The sequence below is a fragment of the Phocoena phocoena genome, chromosome 20 (genome assembly GCF_963924675.1).
Source record: "Phocoena phocoena chromosome 20, mPhoPho1.1, whole genome shotgun sequence".
NCBI lineage: Eukaryota > Metazoa > Chordata > Mammalia > Artiodactyla > Phocoenidae > Phocoena > Phocoena phocoena.
The window spans coordinates 57,238,111-57,247,530 of record NC_089238.1 but is presented as its reverse complement, the minus strand read 5'-3'; positions in this window follow the sequence as shown (position 1 = coordinate 57,247,530).

Genomic DNA, 9,420 nt, shown 5'->3' with positions numbered 1-9,420 from the left:
CACTGCACAGATGGAGACGCCGAGGCCCTCTGCCTGAGTGCCATCTCCATCAGTCACCACTTCAGGAGGAGACAGCAGCTCCAGGGCGCCGCAGCCTGCATGTCATGTTACGCCTCAGGGAACCTGAAGGCTGCTTCCACTAAGGAAATGCATAAATAAATAAGCCCCAGTAAATACAATATTTACATTAGTGAACAGAGGTGTCTGCCTTTCAGTGCCCAAAGAAGACAGAGAACACTGTGATTGGACGCTATTGATGTCAATCATCTCTGATAGGCAAGAGGGAGGTGGGGCCCCCTGGCCTGGGTGGGAGTTATTTCCAGGGAGATGGCCGGTCTAACGTCTTCTGTGTTTACTCCTCAAAGATGAGTTCAGGGTTGCAGCTCCTAGTATTCAGGTGCATGTGGGTCAGCTGCAGATAACAGGGGTGTTGTCCTAGGCAGGGAAGGTGGGGGTGGGCAGACTGGGCAGGGAGCCTGGTTCTCTCCATCTTTTGGGCTCTGGGCCTGTGGGCTCAGGTCCTGAGGTGAATGCCACATCTTTGGGACTCGTGGCATTCCAGGAAGGATAAAGGGCCAGGGAGATGCTGTACCGTCTTGTCCCTCTGGAAGGGCCCCTCTGGGCAGCTCACCTCCATTGCCTTGGCTGGGACCATGTCACCTGACCACTCTCACTGCAAAGGAGTCTGGGAAACTGCATATTTTTAGTCGGGTCCATTGCCAAACCAAACAAAACCCGAATCCTGTCAACAGGGAGGAATGGGGTGGGGAACAGATGTGGTTGGGTGACCAGCAGAGGGCCAAGGCGGCGTGGGTCACATCTGACGATTACGTGATGCTCTCTTGATTCAAAGCAGAAAGAGACACTTTACTTTACAAAAACCCTCCTGATGGGATGTTTATCTCTTCACATTCTGGATATCTCACTCATGGCCTCTTTAAAAATAAAATGAATTAATGTGTTCCTACCAGTCGGGAAAATAAAGGGTCGGTGTTTTGGGCCAAAACTTCCCTTAAAAGCAGGAGCCTTCTTTTATGACTGTCATTTCACAGAGAAGGAAATCAAGGCACAGAGAGGATGGGGGTTTGCCCAGAGTCACAAGGTGTCAGAACCGGAGAGGGTTCAAGTGGCAAAACTCTCGCCTGGCGCCGGGATCCCAGCCCAGAGGCTGCTGTGGCAGGCTGCGGGAAGGTCTCTCCAGGTGGGCGCAGGTGACCTGTGGGCGAGCCCGGGAGGAGGGCGGGGGGCCTGGCCTTTGTGGTCACAGTCCCGGGAGGCCCTGCGTGGTGGGCCTTGGGGTGCCCACGGCTTCCCTTCTCTGGCCCCACACCTCTCTTGGGCTCCCAGTCAGTCTGGGATTTTCTGCGAATCGGTTCTCTGAGCTCAGAGCCTGGCCCTGGGAGGGGACCCTCTCTGCTTTTGGCTGAAAGCCTGCTTGACCTCGCTGCACTCTGTGGGGCCAGAGAAGGCTGTGCTGCGGCCAGCGGGGCTGTGGGGTCACAGATGAGAGCCCAGAACATGCCGTCGGGCCGCCTGCGTTCGCACCTGTCTCCAAGTGTCTCAGAATGGTGGGCAAGACACTAGGGCCCCCTGAGGTTGTGGCTTCCTCGTCCTGCGTGTGAGCAGCACAAGGGCCCTCACAGGGCTCTCGTGAGGACAACGAGGAAGGCGGGGCACGGTGCTGGCCTTGGAAAGAACGCGGGACCTGGGGCTACCCCGGCCGCTCACATTCAGGCATGGCCGTGGGCGCCGCGGGGAGGCGTCTCAGGGAGAGCGGGAAGATGGGCTGCTGTCCTGCTGTCGTGGAGTCCTGCTCGGCCTCGGATTCCTGGCCTGGAGTGTGGGAACGCTCCCCAGACTTACCCTGTGGGCTGCTGGGAGTGCTGGAGAGAAGGGCATTTCAATAGTTAACGTTTGCTGAGCACTGGTCACCTGCCGGGCCTCTGCTAGCCCTTGCGCTGGACTATCTCTTTCATCCGTAACCTGGTCAGACCGCACCGGGAGCAGCGAGAGTCAAACGGCTGCCCACTCCGGTGCCGAGTGACCCTCAAGGCAGGTCCCCGACAAACGTCCCTTCCCAGATCACAGTCTCCTTGCGCGTCGTGAGTAAGCAAAGGCATCTTCCCACAACCCACTCCTAGAAACCCAGTTGTAAAGTGAGCAATCAGATAGGTTGGGAAAATTCAGCTCAGAAATGACATTACAGTAAAGCTGTGTTTCTGAAAAAGGGCTGTCAGAGAGAGGTCATATCAATGGTAAACAGACTGCCATAAAAAGTAAGACACAAGGAACCCAGTCCTGAGTGGCCATTAAACTGGAGAAGTCGCGGCCAGTCCTATCAGGTGGGCAACTGCAAACACATCTGTTACCTCAGGGACCCTGCCATGTAGTGGCCACAGTGCCCAGAGAAGGTAACCCTTCTGTTTATTGCAATTAACTTTTTTTGTCATAGGTCCACTTTATGGTTCAATAAACACTTACTTAACAATCTGTTTTCCTTTTTAGAATGTTGAGGGCTTTAGGACATTATATGGAGAGAAAGTTTTATGAAGAGAATTGCTCAAGGGACTCTGATCTCACTCTACCTTCCTTTCCCCAGAAAGGTCCCAGGGCTGCCCAAAGTTCATCGTCAGACCTTGGGGGTACTGTCCTAGGGTTCAATTTACATTTTTAGCTGGTGATGCTTTTTCTCTCTCACAAAAGGAATTTTGAAATGAAAGCTGCTCCAGCTGACACAGATGGCAGTTAGAAACGTGTTAAGCTTCAAGTCACAAATAGTCCATCTTGAAGTGGCTTAAACCAGCATGGGGTCATTCTTCTCACACGACAAGGATGTCTGGAGAAAGGCAGCTGCTGGCCTCAGTTTGTTTGCTCGGCAAGGGCAAGCCGGCATCTCGTATGGCTTGTGTCAGTGCCCTGGAGGTGCTGTGACAGATGACCACAAACTTGGCCACCTAAAACAATGCAGATGTATTCTCTCACAGTTCTGGAAGTCAGAAGTCCGACACGGGTCTCACGGAGCTAAAGTCAAGGTGTCACAGGGCTGTGTTCCTCCAGGTGAACTCAAGGGGAAAACCCACTTCCTGGCCTTTTCCTGCATCTTCCAAGCCAGCAATGCTGCATCTCTGCCCTTCTTTCTTCATCACAGCTCTTCTCTGATCCCCTCTTCTACCTCCATCTTCCACCTTTAAGGACCCTGTGATTACATTGGGCTCACCTGGGGAATCCAGGATGCTCTCCCCATTTCAAGGTCAGCTGATTAACAACCTCAATTCCCCTTTGCCATATTACTTAACATTTTGACAGGTTCTGGGGATTAGGATGTGGGCACTTCTGGGAGGTGGGTGTCATTCTGTCTGCCACATTTCCATTACCTGTCCTGTTATGGTCTCAAGATGGCTGCTGCATCTCCAGATATCATGTCTGTATTCAAGGGGGGAGGGAAGGAGCAGGTTTCCAGGACTGCACCAGCTGGGTCTCTGCCCCTTTTTATCAGGAAAGCAAAAGCTTTCCCAGAAGTGTCCCGGACTCTTTTTGGCATCTAATGGGTCAGAACTGTGTCACTGGCTGCGTCTGGCTGCAAGAGAGGCTGGTAAGGTACACAGTCGGGAGAAGGTGGGCATCAAAGACTCTGGGAAGCACACTTGCAGTGTCTGCCACAGCCCCCTTCCCACGCTCCTGAGTTTATTTCAGCAGATCTTCCCAGGGAGGGCACCAGGAGGGAGGAAGTGGTGGCTTTCAGGGCATGGCTTTAAAGCTTTCTAGTGGGATGTGGTTGACAGGAACTCTGGGAGCTTTAAAAAGAGACTTAAAATCTCCCCCTCTGGAATTGTGGGGGAGGCTCTGGGCTTTGGAGTTGGCTTTCCTGGGTTCCAGAACCTCCTTGACTTGGGAACAAGAGAGGATGTGCACCACATGGGGCTCCTGGCAACGCTCAGAGCTCGAGTGCCCCAGGGGCACGTGTGGGCAGGTCTGAGTGGCAGGTCCTCTCTGGCATCATTGAGGCAGAGGGAGGTGTGTCTCCCCCTCTCTCCGTGCCCTGGGCTTCCGTTTCACAGGGTGGGGGGGTCAGCTCTGTCCTGACCAAAGGACTCACTGCACTTTGAACAGAGTGGTCCCACTAGGGTCCTGAGGGCATCCTCACCACCTCCATTCTGCCTGGAGAGCCGGGACAGGTTCTGGGTTCCTAGCTGGTCTCCATGACGGACTCCTTATCGTTGAATTCCCCTCTAGAGGTGGGAGCCTGACTCGCACATGCCCCGAGCAGCGTGGTGCCGCCTCCTGCCCATTCTGGAGACCATGTGCTCAAAGCGACCCAGGAAATAAAATCTGAGTCAATTTGACTTTCGCTTTCGAACTGTCCATTGACTGGTTGCTGTGCTGGCATCCTTTGGGGACACAGAGAGAGACAGGTGAGGTCCCTGCCCTTGAGGGGGAAAGGAATTCCCAGAGCGGGAGAGAGAGGTCCCGAGGGCTGGGTCCCTGCACTGTGCAGGCAGAGTACTCCCCTGATCACCACTGGGTGACGCTGCGCAGATGACCTGACCTCTCAGAATGTCAATGGCCTTGACTGTTGGGGGTGCTAATAACAGCACCACCCTCCCAGGGCATCGTACGGAAAGCGAGCTGTAAGTAGTAGCTTTCATTCTTGCGGTTATTATCATTTTTGATGTGTGCAAACAAATGCTCAGCATTTGGATTAAACGGAGCCTAAAGGCATGACCCACGGATAAGAAGGGAATTGGAGTCCTGGAGCCGCCACTCGTGTTGTTGGCTGGTGCTGACCAGGCTCTCAGCACAGTGGTGAGCTCCAAGATGGGCGGGCACGGCCTCGGGCCCCACCACGTCACCTCCCCCACGTCCACATGGGCCTCCGTGCTGGGACAAGGGGCTCGTGCCAAAGCCCAGCTCCTGGGACTGGGACTGGCTGAGGACTGGACCTGGTGATACAGGAGAGTGCCGAGGGCACAGTGGGTCCTCCAGAAACATACTATGGATTGCAGCAAAACCCCGAGGAGGGACGGAGGTAGTTCCCACCTGCAGCCCCATTTTGCAGGTGGGGAAACTGAGGAGCAGAGAGGCAAAGCCACTTGTCCAGGGCCCCACAGCCAGCGAGACGTAGGGTGGGCTTGAAGGTCAGTCTGAGGAGTGACTTCAGGGATGAGCGAAGGGTGAAGGGTGAGAGGTGCAGGGTGGGGAGTGCGGGGTGCAGAACTTGGCGCAGTGTTGGCCTCGGGCATCTTTCTCACGTTCCTCCAAGCTCCCTGCCAGCTCTTTTGTCCCCAGGGGGAGGCTGGGCAGTGAGAACCTGGGAATTCTCTTATCTCTGCCGAGCAGGATGCGTCCTGTATTGTGTCCCCCCCTCGAGGTTCCCAAGCACCGTGATGAGCTTGCAGATTTGGGCGGGTGATTGCTCTGGGGGGGCTGTGCTTTGTTTGCCAGGCTCTCTCGCAAGGCTGGCTCCCTGTCCCTGGCCTTTTCAGCTCCTCTGCAGGCCCTCCCCTGCAGAGTGCTGTGAAATGGCAGGGGTGAGTTCCTGCCTGCGGCCATTTCCGCCCATTCTTTCTGTAGGGGCAGTGGGTGGGTTCCCTGCTGGGAGGCTGGGGGGTCGCAGTGCCCCGCATGGCCCTCGGGGGCGCTGTGCAGGCGGGTGAGGGCAGGGGAGGCCTGCCTGCCTGGCCCAGGCTAGGTTTCCGTCCTCCACCCTCCCCATCAGTACCAGCATCTGAAAGATGTATCAAGCCATGGAATGTGCATGGAAATAGGTAATTAATCTAGTTGTATGATGGAGAGTGGGCAGCGATGGTTGTCTGAAAATGCAGATTCTCAGGCCCCGGTTTCAGAGTCAGACTCACGAGAAGTGGGCTGGGACCCAGGATTCATAGCTTACACCAGACCCGCAGGTAATTCTTCTGACCTGGAACATTTGGGAGAAGGCTGGCCTGGCAGCTTGGGCAGGCTCTGGGGTTAGACAGGTGAGAGTCATCTTCACTGCTACCCCTCCTGGTCATTCTGAGTCTGGGAGCCTCTCGGAACCTCAGTCTCCTCCTCTGCTGACTGGGGATGATCTTATCTCTCTTACGGGGTAGTCGGGAGACGTTCTAGGGTGCCCTGCACACAGCAAGCACAGACAGTGTGTTCAGGAAAGGATTAATTCTTATTGCCCATAATGGTATTCAGCGATATAACCTTCCTGGCAAAGTTTCTGATAATCATAAACTCGGGGCAGACCACACTGACCTCACAGGGCTGGAGTCAAAAGCAGAGACTGTGAGTATTTTGAGCACCTTCTTAGGCCTCATTTTAGGAACCAGGGCTCTTTGCATTGGAAATTTCCAAATGTTGACACTAATACAAGGGACTCAAGTCCTTGCTGTCTCCTGGGGCACAGGAGCCCTGAATTGGGAAACACGGAGTGACCCTGGGATTCTCAGAGCTGAGGCGTCGGGGCCAGAGGGGGATTGACCCTCCTTAGGACACATCAAGTTAAAGAAGAGACTAGGAAAATGCTCGTGTTTTCCACGAGGAAACTTTACAACAGTGAGGATGAAATCCTGCAAGACCCGTCAGAGGCACTCCTGTCAGATGAGGTGGGGTGGGGGGCAATGAGCCCCTCCTGGAAATGTGGGCAGCGGCAGAGGTAGTGCCCTCGTTCCAGTGCTCCCTCCCCGCCGCGTCCCTCCTGTGCCCGGTTCCCTCCTGCGGGAGGTGCGGTAGTACATCCTTAGGGCACCAGTCCTCGGAGGGGTAAGCGCAGTTAGATGCTGAAGCACTCAGGCGGCACCAGGGTTGGTGACAGTGTTGTTGTTGGTGGTCTCTCTTTTCCGCGGATGGGAACGCTGGAGCGGCCAGGAGGGATTCCTCACTTGCACAAGGGCCTGGTGATGAGTGGTGCGTCTGGGATTTGAATTCGGGCCTCTGAGAGCTCTGCACTGCCGGTCCCGTTTGTGGAAAGACAGGCACGGAGACAGCGGAAGAGGCCGGAGCAGGCAGCCTGATTGTCTGGCAGAATCAGTGGGTTCTTGGGTGACGAGGGGCTTGGACAGGTTCACTCCCTGTCTGTTCGAGTCCTACGGTCTTTTCTGAAAGCATGACGGGGAATGCAGTGGGGTCCTCAGAGTTTTGGGTCCTTGTCTTTTATGAACTTTTTGCTTTGTTGTCGGGAATCTCCCAGTACTCTCCCATCCCAGGGTTTCTTTTGACCCACAGCAGGAAGCTGCAGGCACAGAACTGGTTTCACATTTATTGGCTTATGTTTTTCCAAAGCAGGGGTGCAGTAAAACGTGAAATACGGTGGCTGACCAAATGGTCTCGTGCTGTCTTCTGAGACTTCTTTTTTTCTTGGAAAGGAACAGACATACTCACACGCACACACACATGTTCAATCACATGTACACACTTGGACACACACCACACACGCTCTTATCACACACACACCCACTCACACACCTATGCATACCAGCACACAGGCACACACGTGCGCACACACGTGCAGACACACCCTGGATGGTGAGCTGGGTCCACCATTGATCTCCTGTTCGTGAACGCTTGGCTGGGCTGCAGCGGTTCTAGGACAGATCACCCAGTATCTAATGCTGGTGGCTTCTGAGTCCCAGCATTTTTGCCAGGAACCCCCCCCCCCCCACCCCTGCCCCAGCTCACGCTGGAATAAATTTGTGACCTGCCAGGTGATGTCACCACTGGAACGAACCAGTTGCATAATTTAAGGCCCGGTTCCTCAAGATTTTCTATCACAGAATCTTGAACAGAGTAGGTTCCCCTTCCCAAGAGTGTGGACCGAGAGCAAAACCTGCACAGGCATGACCTCTTGGGCATCTCCTCACGTTAAGTCACATCATCTTTACTTTGCATTCCGTGTTATTTGAAGAGGTATTTAAAAAGCCATCGTGTCCCTCCCATTATTTTAGCAAAAATGATGATTTTTCCATGCATCATATTTATCTTGGGTCTTCTCATGGTCTCTTTGTTTGAAAAGCCAAATTGACCTTAAGGTGGTAACCTGAAATGCAATCCCCTCTTCCTAAATGTCAGTCGTTCACATCTTACTAAGAATGGTGACACAATCTTAAGGGTAGGTTTTCAATGACAACTTGAGATAGGACCATTAAAACCCAGGATGCCTGTGAGGGGAATACTGATGCCCTATAAAGAGTCAAACATAACGAGGGAGTCGGAACAAACACGTTTTGCATTTCCCTGTTGGGTCTCAGCCTCCCCTCGTTCTCTGTCTGAGGTCTGCGAGAACCAAACCTGGCAAAGATCATGGACAAGATTCTCCCACAGAAACTTGTCTCCGCGGCCAAGAGCTCAAGTGCCTGGTCCCTCTCCCATCGCCCTCTGTGCCAACCCATCACGGAGAAGGCTTCTGATTTGCTCTTTTCTTTGTATCTACCCATTTTCTCCGGCTTGGCAGGGCCCTGAGAATATCAGCACGCGGGCTCTTCTTGGACTGTTCGGCATTTTCCAAACCTTTGCACAAACTCTTAAACTTTGTTTAAAATATATAACGTGTTGTCATACAGGCGTAACAGTAAAATTTTAACTATTATTTGTTTACCCAAATGGGATCATAGTTGTATGCACTCATGACGTCTGCTTCCTTACCCGGGTTCAAATCCCGTTCCTGCCACTCCCTAGCTGTGTGACCTTGGGCAGGTTACTTACCCTCTCTGTAGTTTTCTCTTCTACAAAGGGAGAATAAAACGGTGGGCATCCAGGTCGTCTGAGGGTTAGTTTAGTCACTATGTGTGAAGTCCTGGCATTGGTGCCTGGTGTAGGCATGTTAGCTCTGTCACTCTCTGAGCCATGTGCCCCATGCTGGGAAAGAATAATTTGACTTTTCAGAATGGCCAGTGGAATGTGATTCTTTTCAGCGCAAGATCACTGAAAGCTTCACTGTGGAGTTACTCCGGCTCGAGGATATTCAAAGGGGATGAATTGGTGGAGGTCACGTGCAGCTTTGTGGCAGCAGGTGATTCCCATGTTTGGGTTCCCACCTGTCGGTGCCTCTGGGGGTGGCAGTGTTAGAAGCAGTTCCTCCCTGGTGGGCTGCCTGGGGCTTTGGAGGAAACGGTCAGGCTTGAGCCTCTGGTTTGCCAGAATTCAGCTCTTGGAACAGCTTGCCTGGGAGCTGCCTGGCCCCCCAAATGTGCTCTTGGGTCTCGGGTCTCTGATCTCCCCAGGCAGGCCTCCAGGGGAGCTGTGCACAGGCGGCCCTCCGTTTGTGGTGGAACGCATGCCATTTGTCAGTGGCGTGGGGTGACTCTCTGGGCACCCCTTGAAGAGGGCTTGCAGGGTTCAAGGCTGGTCGCCTGGGCGCTCATTATCTGATCTAATTGTGGGCTCGGGCTTCACAACCGGGGGCTGCGCAGGTGGGGCACAAGCTGCCAAGGTCACGCC